This window comes from Octopus bimaculoides, chromosome 17 (assembly GCF_001194135.2).
Source record: "Octopus bimaculoides isolate UCB-OBI-ISO-001 chromosome 17, ASM119413v2, whole genome shotgun sequence".
In the NCBI taxonomy this organism is placed as follows: Eukaryota; Metazoa; Mollusca; class Cephalopoda; order Octopoda; family Octopodidae; genus Octopus; species Octopus bimaculoides.
This window is the reverse complement of record NC_068997.1, coordinates 13,726,961-13,738,923: the sequence shown is the minus strand read 5'-3', so window position 1 is coordinate 13,738,923 and position 11,963 is coordinate 13,726,961. Positions and strand designations below refer to the sequence as shown.

Genomic DNA, 11,963 nt, shown 5'->3' with positions numbered 1-11,963 from the left:
TTCCAACTGCACCAAGAAAGCCACACCCCCCTCCTCTCAATTTCAATATCTATCTCACTTAGAATTTCTGCCATACTCTACCTCATTCTTCTCCTTTACTGTAAGACACTCATCAAATTTCTTTCTCGTGGTCTCCCTACACACTTTCTCTCTCTCAAGATACATATATATATATACATATATATATATACACACACATGTGTGTGTGTGTGTATATATATACATATATATATGCATCCGTACATACATATATATATATATTTCACGCCGTCTTTCTCGTTCTTACACGCACACGCGTTTTACACATACAAACTCACATAAACATGCAATATAAATGAATTCACTGAACATTTTGCGTGTGTTTGTGTGGGTAATCGTATATCTATTACTATAAACTCAAGTGCCACACACAAGTACATTTGTGTGCAAATGTGTGTGTGTATATATATATATATATATATATATATATATATATATATATATACACACGCATATCTGTGCGTGTACTTGTAGGCATGTATATGTTTACGTGTCTCTCTTCCCTTTTGTTTATATGTGTATATATGAATGCATGTATGTGTGTGTGGTGTGTTTGCTGACTACAATAATAAACGTCTTTATGCAATTACAAAGACAGTTTCTCAGCCTCTTTCTCATCATCTTATGCTCTCTCTCTCTTTCTCTCACTTTCCCTCTCTTTACACATCATGGTGTCTATCTTCCCCACTTTGATTTCCCTTTCACTTTCTGAGCATCTCTCTCTTTCTCATACTCTCTCACGTGCAGTATGTACATCTATATTCAATATACAATTTCTTGCAATTATTCTTTTATCTAAGGTCTTATGTTCATAAGTAGACATGACATATGTACACACACACACACACATACAAATATAGACTAACAAGTATGCATATAGGTATGTAAATTCACACATATATGCTTGTATGTGCGTATGTGTATAGAGAGAGAAAGACAGAGGGAGGGAGATATCAACATATGTATATATATGTATGTGTGTGTATACATACATACATACATACAGAAACCTCTTTACTCCATCATCTCGTTTCACATTTGCGTATTACTTACACAATCAAAGATATTACATACACACAAACGCACACATATAATGAACATTTAGTGAAACACAAGGAGAAAGACCATAGCGCCAAGAGAGAGAGATAGAGAGAGTGGGGAGGAGGAGAAGAAGAGAGAATGGCACAGAAAAGAGGAAGAACTAGAACACGAGAAGAAGAAACAAATAGTTGATGTTAATTTCTTGTGTGATATTTTGAGTGTATACGAATGATTCTCTTTAAAATCAAAAGAGTTCCCTCATTTTAACGTAAAAGCAAGGCTTATAAATGGAAGTCTCCTTGTGGGTATTGTATGGGCAGGAAGTGCTCTTAACCTCGCTTCAATTAAACTAATGTTTTTCACGTAGATTTCATATTTAATTTTACATCAAGAGAATTAAGATGACATGTCTCTCTTACCCTTTTACTCACTCATTCTCCCAATTACTGTCTCCTTCTCTCCACTTCTTTTTCTTTCTTTCTTTTTTTTCTTTGTCAGTGCTATGTGTCTTTGATTATCTACCGGCTTTTACATGTCTGTCTCTCTCTCTCTCCCACACATTTGTATATACATATATTCAAAGGTATATTCAAACGTACATATACATAAATGTACACATATTTCTCATATACACATATCTATCTACCTATCTATCTATTTGTCTGTGTCTCTTTCTCGGTCACACACACACTCTCTCTCTCTCTCTGTATATACATATATATATATATATATATATATGTAAATGTATACATATGTGCACACACACGTTCTCTCTCTCTCTCTACATACATATATACGTATATATACATACATATATATTATCATATCTAAATGTATACATAAATGCTTATTTAATGTAAAAACACACGCATATATATATATATATATATATATATATATACGCACTTATAATATCAATACATACACATATGTGTGTGTGTACACATATATGTTATACGCACAAATACACGCACATAAACACACTCACACAGTACATATATGTTTACATATGTCACATGATATTTTCTGGCTTTTTTTTTTTCTCTCTTTTAATCGAGTCTTCTGCCTCTAACTGCTCGGCCAGTCTACACGCATCACCTCATTACCAATTTTGCTGCAATTTCATCACCACTAAAACCATCATCATCATCAATAGTTATCACCAATTATTCACATTACCTTTTATTCTTTTTCCTTTAGGCTTTGTGATAGTAAATATGTATTTATCTCGCGGTTCAACTCCATTGTACAAGTGTATGTGTATTTGAAGGTGTGCATGTATTTATATAGACGTATGCGTATGTATGTCCATGTATGTGTTCGTGCATATATACATTCATTATTTATAAATGCACATATATGCATACATATATTTGTGTATATATATATAAATACACATTTGTGCATATATAAGTAAATATATATATATATTCCTGTGTATGTATGTATATATATATATATATATATATGTATGTATGTATATATATATATATATATATATATATGTATGTATGTATATATATATATATATATGTATGTATGTATATATATATATATATATATATGTATGTATGTATATATATATATATTTCTGTGTATATATGTATGTATGTATATATATATATATATATATATATTTCTGTGTATATATGTATGTATGTATATATATATATATATTTATATATGTGTGTGCGTGTGCATATAATCATACATGCATATATCTATACAGATACACACACACACACATATATATATATGCATATCCTAGAATATACTGTATGTTCGTATGTATATATGAACATAGATGGATTTCACTGTCACAAATGTACTACTTCACTATAATACAAGAAGTAATTCGTGATAATTATATACATTTAAAACATTGTTCTCATATTCTAAGACAATACTCAATCAAAGAAACATACGTCATACGTCTCAAGATGTGTCTATATCTATGTAGGCATTCTTATTTCTCTATGTATCTCACTCTGTCTCTCTCTCTCTCTCTCTCCATCCATTTATGTAAATATATACATATATATATATATATATATATATTTGTGAATATATATGTATACAGACACATACACACACACACGTACGATTCTTTCAAATTTTGGCACAAAGCCAGCAATTTCAGGAGAAGGGCATTAGGTGATTACATAAACCCTAGTGCTCAACTGGTTATTGCTTTATCGAACCCGAAATGTTGAAAGATAAAATGGACCTCAGCAATATTTGAACTCAGAACGTCAAAACTACAACTAAGGACCTTGTCTGACGCTCTAACGATTCTGCCATCTCGCCGCCTTATATTCATTCGAATTTTGTCACAAAAGCAGCAATTTTAGAGGGTCTGTTATCGATTATATGTTCCCCAGTAGTTTTGCCTGCTACTTGATTTTATCAACCTCTAAAAGGATGAATATTAATCTTGCTTCTATTGGAAATGAGAACATAGCAACAAAAAAAAAAAAAAACGTAGACATGCCGTAAACATTTTGTCTCATGCGCTGTCGGGTCTGATTCCGCTAGCTTGCCATCTGGGACATTCAAAATAGACGAAAGAGAATTGCAGTAAAACAAATAATTCGTTTGCCATTTACATTTGAGGAAGATTTTCTATCAGCATGCATCAAAACTTCACTTTATCTTTGGCCGCCACATAGTCAGTAGCGAACGCAGACGCCCTCTTGATCGCCATACTTCCGAATTAGAAGAATCTGGAGGATGTAACAGCTGGAAGAAAGTGGACAGAGAAAGGGCTTCAGCTCAGTATTCTCAGCTGTGTTTGGTTCTATCGACCATGCAAGGACGTTGGTGTATATGCATATATATATATATACATGTATATATATATGAACGTATATAAATACATACATATATATTATGTGTGTATATGTATGTGAGTGTGTATGTATATACGCAAACACACCAATATGCTTAGAGCATCAATTTCATTAGATGGTACCTTGTTCACACAAAAGAATCACACACTCATGGACTCAGCGAAATATTACGACAATAAAAAAGAGATAGGCATGCATGTGTTGTGTGTAACGTGTACGTGCAGATGAGTGAGAAAGCGAATGTGTATGTATAGTTGATTAGTAGCTTGTGGGTGACCAAGACAAGCGGTGTAAAGTAAGTTAGACAACTACATTGAGAAATACACTAAGAACTTTGTCTTGATGCACCAACCTATTAACAGTGTTTGTATATATACGAGTTTGCTTATATATATATATATTCCGTCTAATGACGTAATGTATTAGGGATATACGTTGAGTGCTCGAGTTAGTTTACCACTAAAAACTCCGAGTTGAATTGCAACTAAAGCAAAAGTGTTGTTGTTGCCTAAATGTAGTTATAAGTGCTTCATCGTTTGAGCAGAGATAGCACTTACTCAGCATTACCTCTCATGACCTATATATATATATATATATTAGAAAGAATGAACAAGCAAAACTGGTGATATCGTTTCATAGTAGATAATTAATAATTCAAACATATTTGCAGAGTTTCTGCACTAAATAAGGAAATAAGAAATAATGCATAAAGTGTCTTACAGCTTTGCACGTGGTGTATAGGTCATTGAGCAAAGATTTTCTTATAAGCCAATTATACGCTCTTCAGAGAACAAGAAATAAGGAATAGCCTTAAAGGATATTAGTAGTTACCAGTTGAAGAATTAGTAAAAGATAATAGTAGTTACCAGTTCCAGCGTCGAAAATGGAACTGGTTACTTCTATTATTTTTTACTAGTTATGATCCATCTAACGGCTTTCTGCACAGCCTGCGCATACCTAATTTTACTTACAAAATATAATTCAGTCCAATAAGATAGAAAATGCTATTGAGTAAGATCGCGCCTGAGATCTCGTTATTACGAATTGAACTTCTTAACCATTGCACTATCCTATGTCTAATATATATATTATCACGTGTGTGTGTGTTTGTATGTATTTATCAAGGTGATCCGACATTAGACATACTATAATTTTCTTTGGTATACTAGACATTATGCTATTAATTAAATACCTTTTTAGATAAGTTATAAAATGGATATTTTTAGTTGTTACTCGTTATCTGTATTGCGTCAATTATAAGCAAATGATACTTTCGTTCTCACTTCAGATAAGAGTCAACACATACATTCGCATTTTTCATTTGTTCATGCGTGCGTGTGTGCGTGTGTGCGTGTGTGCATAAATAGATAGATAGATAGATAGATCAAAACAATACGCATTGTAACCTCTGTGCACAAAACCAAATATCGATGCCAAATACGGTCTCATTGAGATAGCGAGTTCGCGTTCTTGCATGAGCAGACTTATTTACAGTGCTTTAAATTCTCCGACAATAAGCAAGCATTGTAATTGTATACATGCAATATTATTCTCGCGTAAAGACGCCTCACATTTCACCAATACTTCCCATACGAGCATTGCATATTTAAGCTCTAATAACAGACGTTTATCATTCTCGAACTAAAAGCTTCATTGTGGATTGGTGGACATTGAAGAGGAGCTCGGAAAGTTCAAATTTACGTGTTTCATAATGACTGCGTCTTGTAGTTGTTGCCCTACCTAACCGTGCGTGCACTGTCAGTGTTATTCAATGTAATGATCATTGTGTCGGTTTTGATGTGAAGTTGTGTTTACAATTACATACAATAATTATTTCACATACATGGGGTTTATTACCGGACTTTTTTTTATTTATTATTAATTAAACTTTCAGTGCAGTTAGTGGTTTTCATCGAGTTTCTTGCTCCTTAGAGTAGTGACAGTAGAGTGAATCAACAAAAAAATTCGAATGTATACATGTATTGAGTACCTTTACTAACGTTCATGCACATAGAAATTTACTATATATATATATGTGTGTGTGTGTGTGTTTACATATATGCATGTATCTATGTATATACTTATACCTATGTGTGTGTATATCAATGTGTATTCATATATATATATACACGAGGGGGTGCTGAAAAGTTCCTAGCTTTAAGGGTTTCGTGAAATGGCTGGTTAGAGGCCCAGCATTTCGTGTCCGCTAGGGGGCTTGAAAAAACTGAAGAATGCTGCAATAATAATATGAGAAGTTTGAGGCTCGGGAAAAATGAAAAAGTGTTTTTACGTTTCGAGCCTACGCTCTCCAGCAGAAATGAATAAGAGATAATATGCAAAAAAAAAAAAAAAAAAAAAAAAAAAAAAAATACAAAAAACGTGTAGTGTTCAGCAGTCCAATATATATACTCTAGGTACTGAGAGAGCATATACAGTATTATTTACGTATTTGTAATATAAAGACTCATACATGTACACACACACGCAATCACTCACGCACACAATCGCGTAGGCAAAAACATCTAGAGATTATTCGCTTTTAAGTATGGTCCATTCTTCTCTCTTTATCTGTCAATATATTTGTGTGTGTGTGAGAGAGAGAGAAGGTGAGTGAGATGGATAGAAAGATTATGTGTGTGTATGTATGTATGTATGTATGTAGGAGGGTGAGTGCAATGTGTGTATGCGGAAAGAGAGAGAGAGAATGAGACCGATTAAGAATTGAAGAATGGACAACGAGGTACAGAGATGATATGCAGTTTCATTCTATTGTATATCCCCACATTTTCTTTCACGTCCCAACACTCGCTCTTTTTTCTTTCTCTTCCTTTCTCTCCTCCGCCCACCTTGTCTCTGTTTCTGTTTCTGTTTCACTCTCACTCTTACGTTTGTTCTCTCTCTCTCACCATCTCTTTCTCGTTCATTCTTTTCCCCTCACCACATACATACTCACAAACTGATGCACATCACAATCTTATTATATTTGCATCACTGAACATGGTGCCTCTATAGTGTATTAAAATAAAATACAAAAAAAAAAAGAAGCAGAAAATTGTCCCTGTATACCTTATCTCTGACAGGTGTGGCATTGAAAGTGGCGGTGGTGGTGGTGGTGTGTAGAGAGTTGTGGAACATTGGGGATGGTGGGTGAAGGATTGGTGTGGGGGTGTTTGGAGCTGGTGACATAGGTTTGGCAAAGTTGAGGAATATATTTCTGGCATTTTTGGAACTTTCTCTTGTGTAAATGTACGTGTGTGCATTCATAGTACGTATATATATTCATATGTACACACACACACGGACACAAACATACATATTGACGCATACGCGCATACGTACATTCACATAAATAAATACATACGTATATATATATATATATATATATATTCATACACATACATATTCATACACATACATACAAGCGTGTATAACTTGTGACTCGTGTGTATAAGTGTTTTGTTTTATATAGTTTTGAATTGCTAGTTTTTTTATATATATATTTGATGCTATTTGTATAATGTCTCTCCTCACCTCTCCCTATATATTATATATATACACGTATATATATATACGTAACTCTGGTTAGTTTCTTGTGAAAATGTATGTTTGCATAGAGCGTGTGTGTGTCTATTTTGTTTTATTTATCTTATCAACCATCATCCATTGTGGTTTGTGGGCCAATTCCAATGTCTGCTGTTTGGTCTTTAGTTGTGAGTTAGCTTATTCAAAGAAGAAAGGGGGAGTGAGTGAAAGGAACGGCAAAACAATGATAGAAGAGAAATGATGTGAGAGAGAGAAACAAAGATAGAGAGAGAGAGAGAAGAGGGGTAAGTTGAGAGTTGGTACTCAGAAATTCAAGAAAATATTTAAGAAAAAGTAGGACAATGTGGACGTAAAGGAAATGCAGACGAACAGAGAGTTATAAAAATAGACAGAAAGAGAGTGCTATGAAAAATAGAAAGACAAGAGGGAAGAGAGAAAGTATAAAATCTATATTGATTATTTAAGCATGAGACCATAAAATTATAAAGAGGAAGAACGATATTTCGTGATTTACGTTCATCAATTTCTCACTGGGGTATACGTGGCGCCCAGGAATTCAAAACTTCATGCAGACTTAAGTTGGTAGAGATTAATTTCGATTCTTTGGTGCTCATACGACAAAGATTTTACTGTGTTTTCTTCTTTATTTTGTTTTAGTAAGGAGTTGTGTCTTTCATACTTTGCCTATAGATATATGTTACGTAGGTGGGATCAATGACTGTCTGTCTGTGTTCACAAACTGATATTGTTCGTTTTGTTTAATAAGAGCCATCGGTTATTGACTGCTTGTACCAGTTTATCCTTCGCTGATAATTATTTGTAACAAAATATTGGTTTCAAATGTTTGCACAAAGCCGGCAATTTCGGGGGTTGGGGTAGCTTGTCGATTACATCGACTCTAGCACTCAACTGGTACTTATTTTATCGACCCCGAAAGTATGAAAGGCAAAGTCGACATCGGTGGAATTTGTACTCAGAACGTAAGGACGGAAGAAAAGCTACCAATTATTATACTATTATTCTTCTGGTCAAGCTATCCTTGACCAGAAGAATAATAGCCTGCGGTATGCACCTCACTTGGATATTTATCTCTTCCGAGGTTCCGCTCGCTAAGAAATATATGTAGCCCGGATTTTATCTGCCCCATTCCTTAACTCTTGTATTCTTATTCGCATAACCAGCAACCCTGATCACTTATCGTGAAATATAAAAAGGACTTTTTGGAGTTTATTGAACTTCGATACGAAAAAAAACCACAACCTTCCGTCTCAATAAACCACAATTGTTCCTGAAAGTTGTTTTTTCTTTTTATATTAACTACTGATTCATTAAAGCTAATATTCTTCCTACACCTCGAACCCTGAATGTTATATATTCGTGGAGAACGTGTCTTTTCAGTGTGCGCATGTGTGTACCAGGCATGTTCTATAAGTAAATATTCGAAGTTAGCACTTGGCATCAATAATGTAAATCGCCAACAATATGTCTAACTACCTTGATAGAAAGAACTACAGCTTACTTGTTCTTGATTAAAATATTAGTTAATTCATTTAAATCACATTATCCGGTTTCTCACCATTCATTTTCAACAGATACAGCAGTAAATAATAAAAGTAACCACGAGAAATAAACTAGTCGAATTTTTTTTTTTACAACGTAGTTAGCTACACAACCAGCCGTACTCGAGTTTTTCTACGCTGTTTCAGATGTCCTAATTATTTTGGCACATTGACGCTGTTCAGTTTGTTGAAGCGCTTTCTGTTCAGGTGTTGGTTTACTATTTTTAATTGCATTATATATTTCTTTCACAAGACAGCTCAGTTTAGAAGGAAAAAGAAAATTTAAGAGAGTTACTGTTCATATTTGTAAAGTGTTAAAACTTTGAAATGAAATAAAATTACTCTGAAGTAAAAATTAGCTGAATCGTCAGAGGCAAAGAATATGTATGGCAGACATTAACAATTAACACATCGGAAAGTATTAAAGAAACAAAGTATTCTGTTAAAAGTATTAAAGAACATTTCATGCTACAGCCATTACATGCTGCTTAATATAATAGTGCGTCCGTGCATGTGTGTGTGTGTGTGTGTACTTGGTCTCTCGTTGTTCGATGATGAGTATTCCCTTCTTTGATAATCTAAATAACCTACTCCTAAATTAACGTGCAAATGGTTGAATATTCCACAGATATTATCTTCTATCTTTTACTTGTTTGACTGCGGCCATGCTGCGGCTTCGCCTTGAAGGGTTTTAGTCAAACAAATCAACTCCGTGAGCTTTTTTTTATTTATTAAAGTCTTGTGCTTAGCGGTTCGGCAAAATAGACCGATACAATAAGTTACAGAGACGTAAACACACTAACACCTGTTGTCAAGTGATGGTGGAGGACAAGCAATGCCACAAAGACACACATAGATATATACATGTACGACGGGCTTGTTTCAGTTTCCGTCTACCGAATCCACTTACAAGGCTTTGGTTGGCCCAAGGCTAGCAGAAGGCTCTCGTCCAAGGGGTCACACAGTGGGAAGCAAGTTTCTTATCACACAGCCACGCCTGTGATTCTGTTTACTAATAATCTGTATTAATAATGTAACTGTCTGAAAGAGCGAATGGGACAAAGACTATGGCAAGATTAGACGTTTTCTATGACAGGTAAATATCCACCAGGTGAGCTGCTATGCAGTTTTCGTCCACCCACTTTTACTTACTACGAATGGATCGAATCTAAGCCACAGAATATGACATTTGCCAAAGATTTCACGCGCTACTAATAAACATAGGATCTCATGGCTGCGAAGTTAGCTGTGGCGGTGGTGATGGTAGTGTTCGTTGTTGCGGTTGCATTCGTTATAGCAGTAGCGTTCGTTGTGGCGGTTATGTTTACTTTTGGGGTGGTGGTGGTACACGTTATAACCGTAGAGTTCGTTGAGTGGTGGAGAAATTGTATTCGTTGTGGCGGTGATGTTATTTGTGTGGTGGTGGTGGTGGTGGTGCATGTTCTAGCCGTTCTGTTCGTTGTGGCGGGTAGTTAGTCGTGTTCGTTGTGGTAGTTGTTGTACTGGTGATTGTGACGATGGTGGTAAAGATTGCAGTAGTGCTTGGTTGTGATAATGGTTTTAACGGCGGTCGCAATGGAGACTGTGGTAACGGTTATGGTAGTAGTAGTAGTAGTTTAGTGCAAACCTAAACACAATTGTTCATCAGTTTGTTTCGTACCGATATCCATCATTAGATATCATGGGATTCGTATATTTGTCAAGTAAGACAGATGCTGTTTGCCTGATTAGAGCTTCTCCTAATTACAATTATTTCTGTAATAGGATTCCATTAATGGAGAACCATATAGGTTTGCTACGTTTTGTTGCTAATGTCGCTACTGCTGCCGTTTTTGTTCTTGTTGTTGCTTTTCCATCTAGTCTCTCTCTGTGACACTCTCCTCTCTTGCATTGCTTCTCAGCATCATACTGTTGTTGTTATTGTTGTTGTAAAACTATTTCACTGTAGAGATTTCAAAGTAAAAGTAAACTTTGCTGTAAAAAGGAGAAAAAATATATTAAAAAAACCCCAAAAAACTAGAAAAATTAAAGAAAAGCAAAAATAGTATTAATTACTCCGTGTGTGTGTGCATCTTTATACAAACATGCTCACGGAAACACAAAAGCAGGCTCACAGATTTTCAGCAATGTGCGCACTTGAGTCTATGAATGTATGTATATATGTAAGTATGTATGTGCATGTGTATCTATGTGTGTGTTTATATGTTTATCTACATATCTATTTATATACATATGTATGTATGTGTATTTATCTACCTATCTGCCATATATATATATATATATACACACACACACATACATACGTACATACATACATATGCATGTATGTATCTACATATGATGTTGGTGTATATTGTACACAATGCATCTAAAATATATTCATTATATGTGTGTGTGTGTGTCTGTCTGTGTATATCTTGTAGTCAGACTGCGGCCATGCTGGAGCACTTCCTTGAAAAAAATCTACAGGTGCATCAGCATGGCCGCAGCTCTAAGCTTAAACTATAAAAAAAAAAAAATCGACCCCAGTAATCATGATTTTAAAACCCGGTACTTATTCTATCGATATCTTTTGCCGAATCGTTAGGTTACGAGGACGTAAACAAACCAATATTCATGTTTCCGCTGCTAAGTCTTCCTGATTAGTAGATTTAATTTTATTGTGTATATTATATTAATCCCATACTTCAGTCTAATATTGTATACATTTGACGGATATTTGTCCTCATCTTGTTTGTTGTTAACACAATATTTCGGCTGGTATACCCTCCAGACTTAATGAGGCGTCTTGAGGAAACTTCGAACCTGGGTTCTCATTCCTTAGATATTATTTTTCGATATTATTATTATTATCATTATTATTATTCAGGTCACTGCTTGGAATCGAACTCGGGATCTTGGGGTTAGTAGCCCGCGCTCTTAACCACTACGC

General features: G+C 34.7%; 1 protein-coding gene and 1 long non-coding RNA gene across 3 annotated transcripts in view; one reads left to right on the top strand and one right to left on the bottom strand.

Moving 5' to 3' along the window:
• Positions 1–11,963, top strand: part of LOC106876779 (uncharacterized) — a 790,885-nt gene that overhangs the window by 763,407 nt on the left and 15,515 nt on the right. The gene's annotated exons all lie outside the window — the stretch shown is intronic.
• Positions 10,397–11,963, bottom strand: part of LOC128249683 (uncharacterized) — a 37,403-nt gene continuing 35,836 nt past the window's right edge. The window contains exon 2 of the long non-coding RNA XR_008265797.1: positions 10,397–11,005. This is a non-coding gene — a long non-coding RNA (uncharacterized LOC128249683). The remainder of the gene's footprint in view (positions 11,006–11,963) is intronic.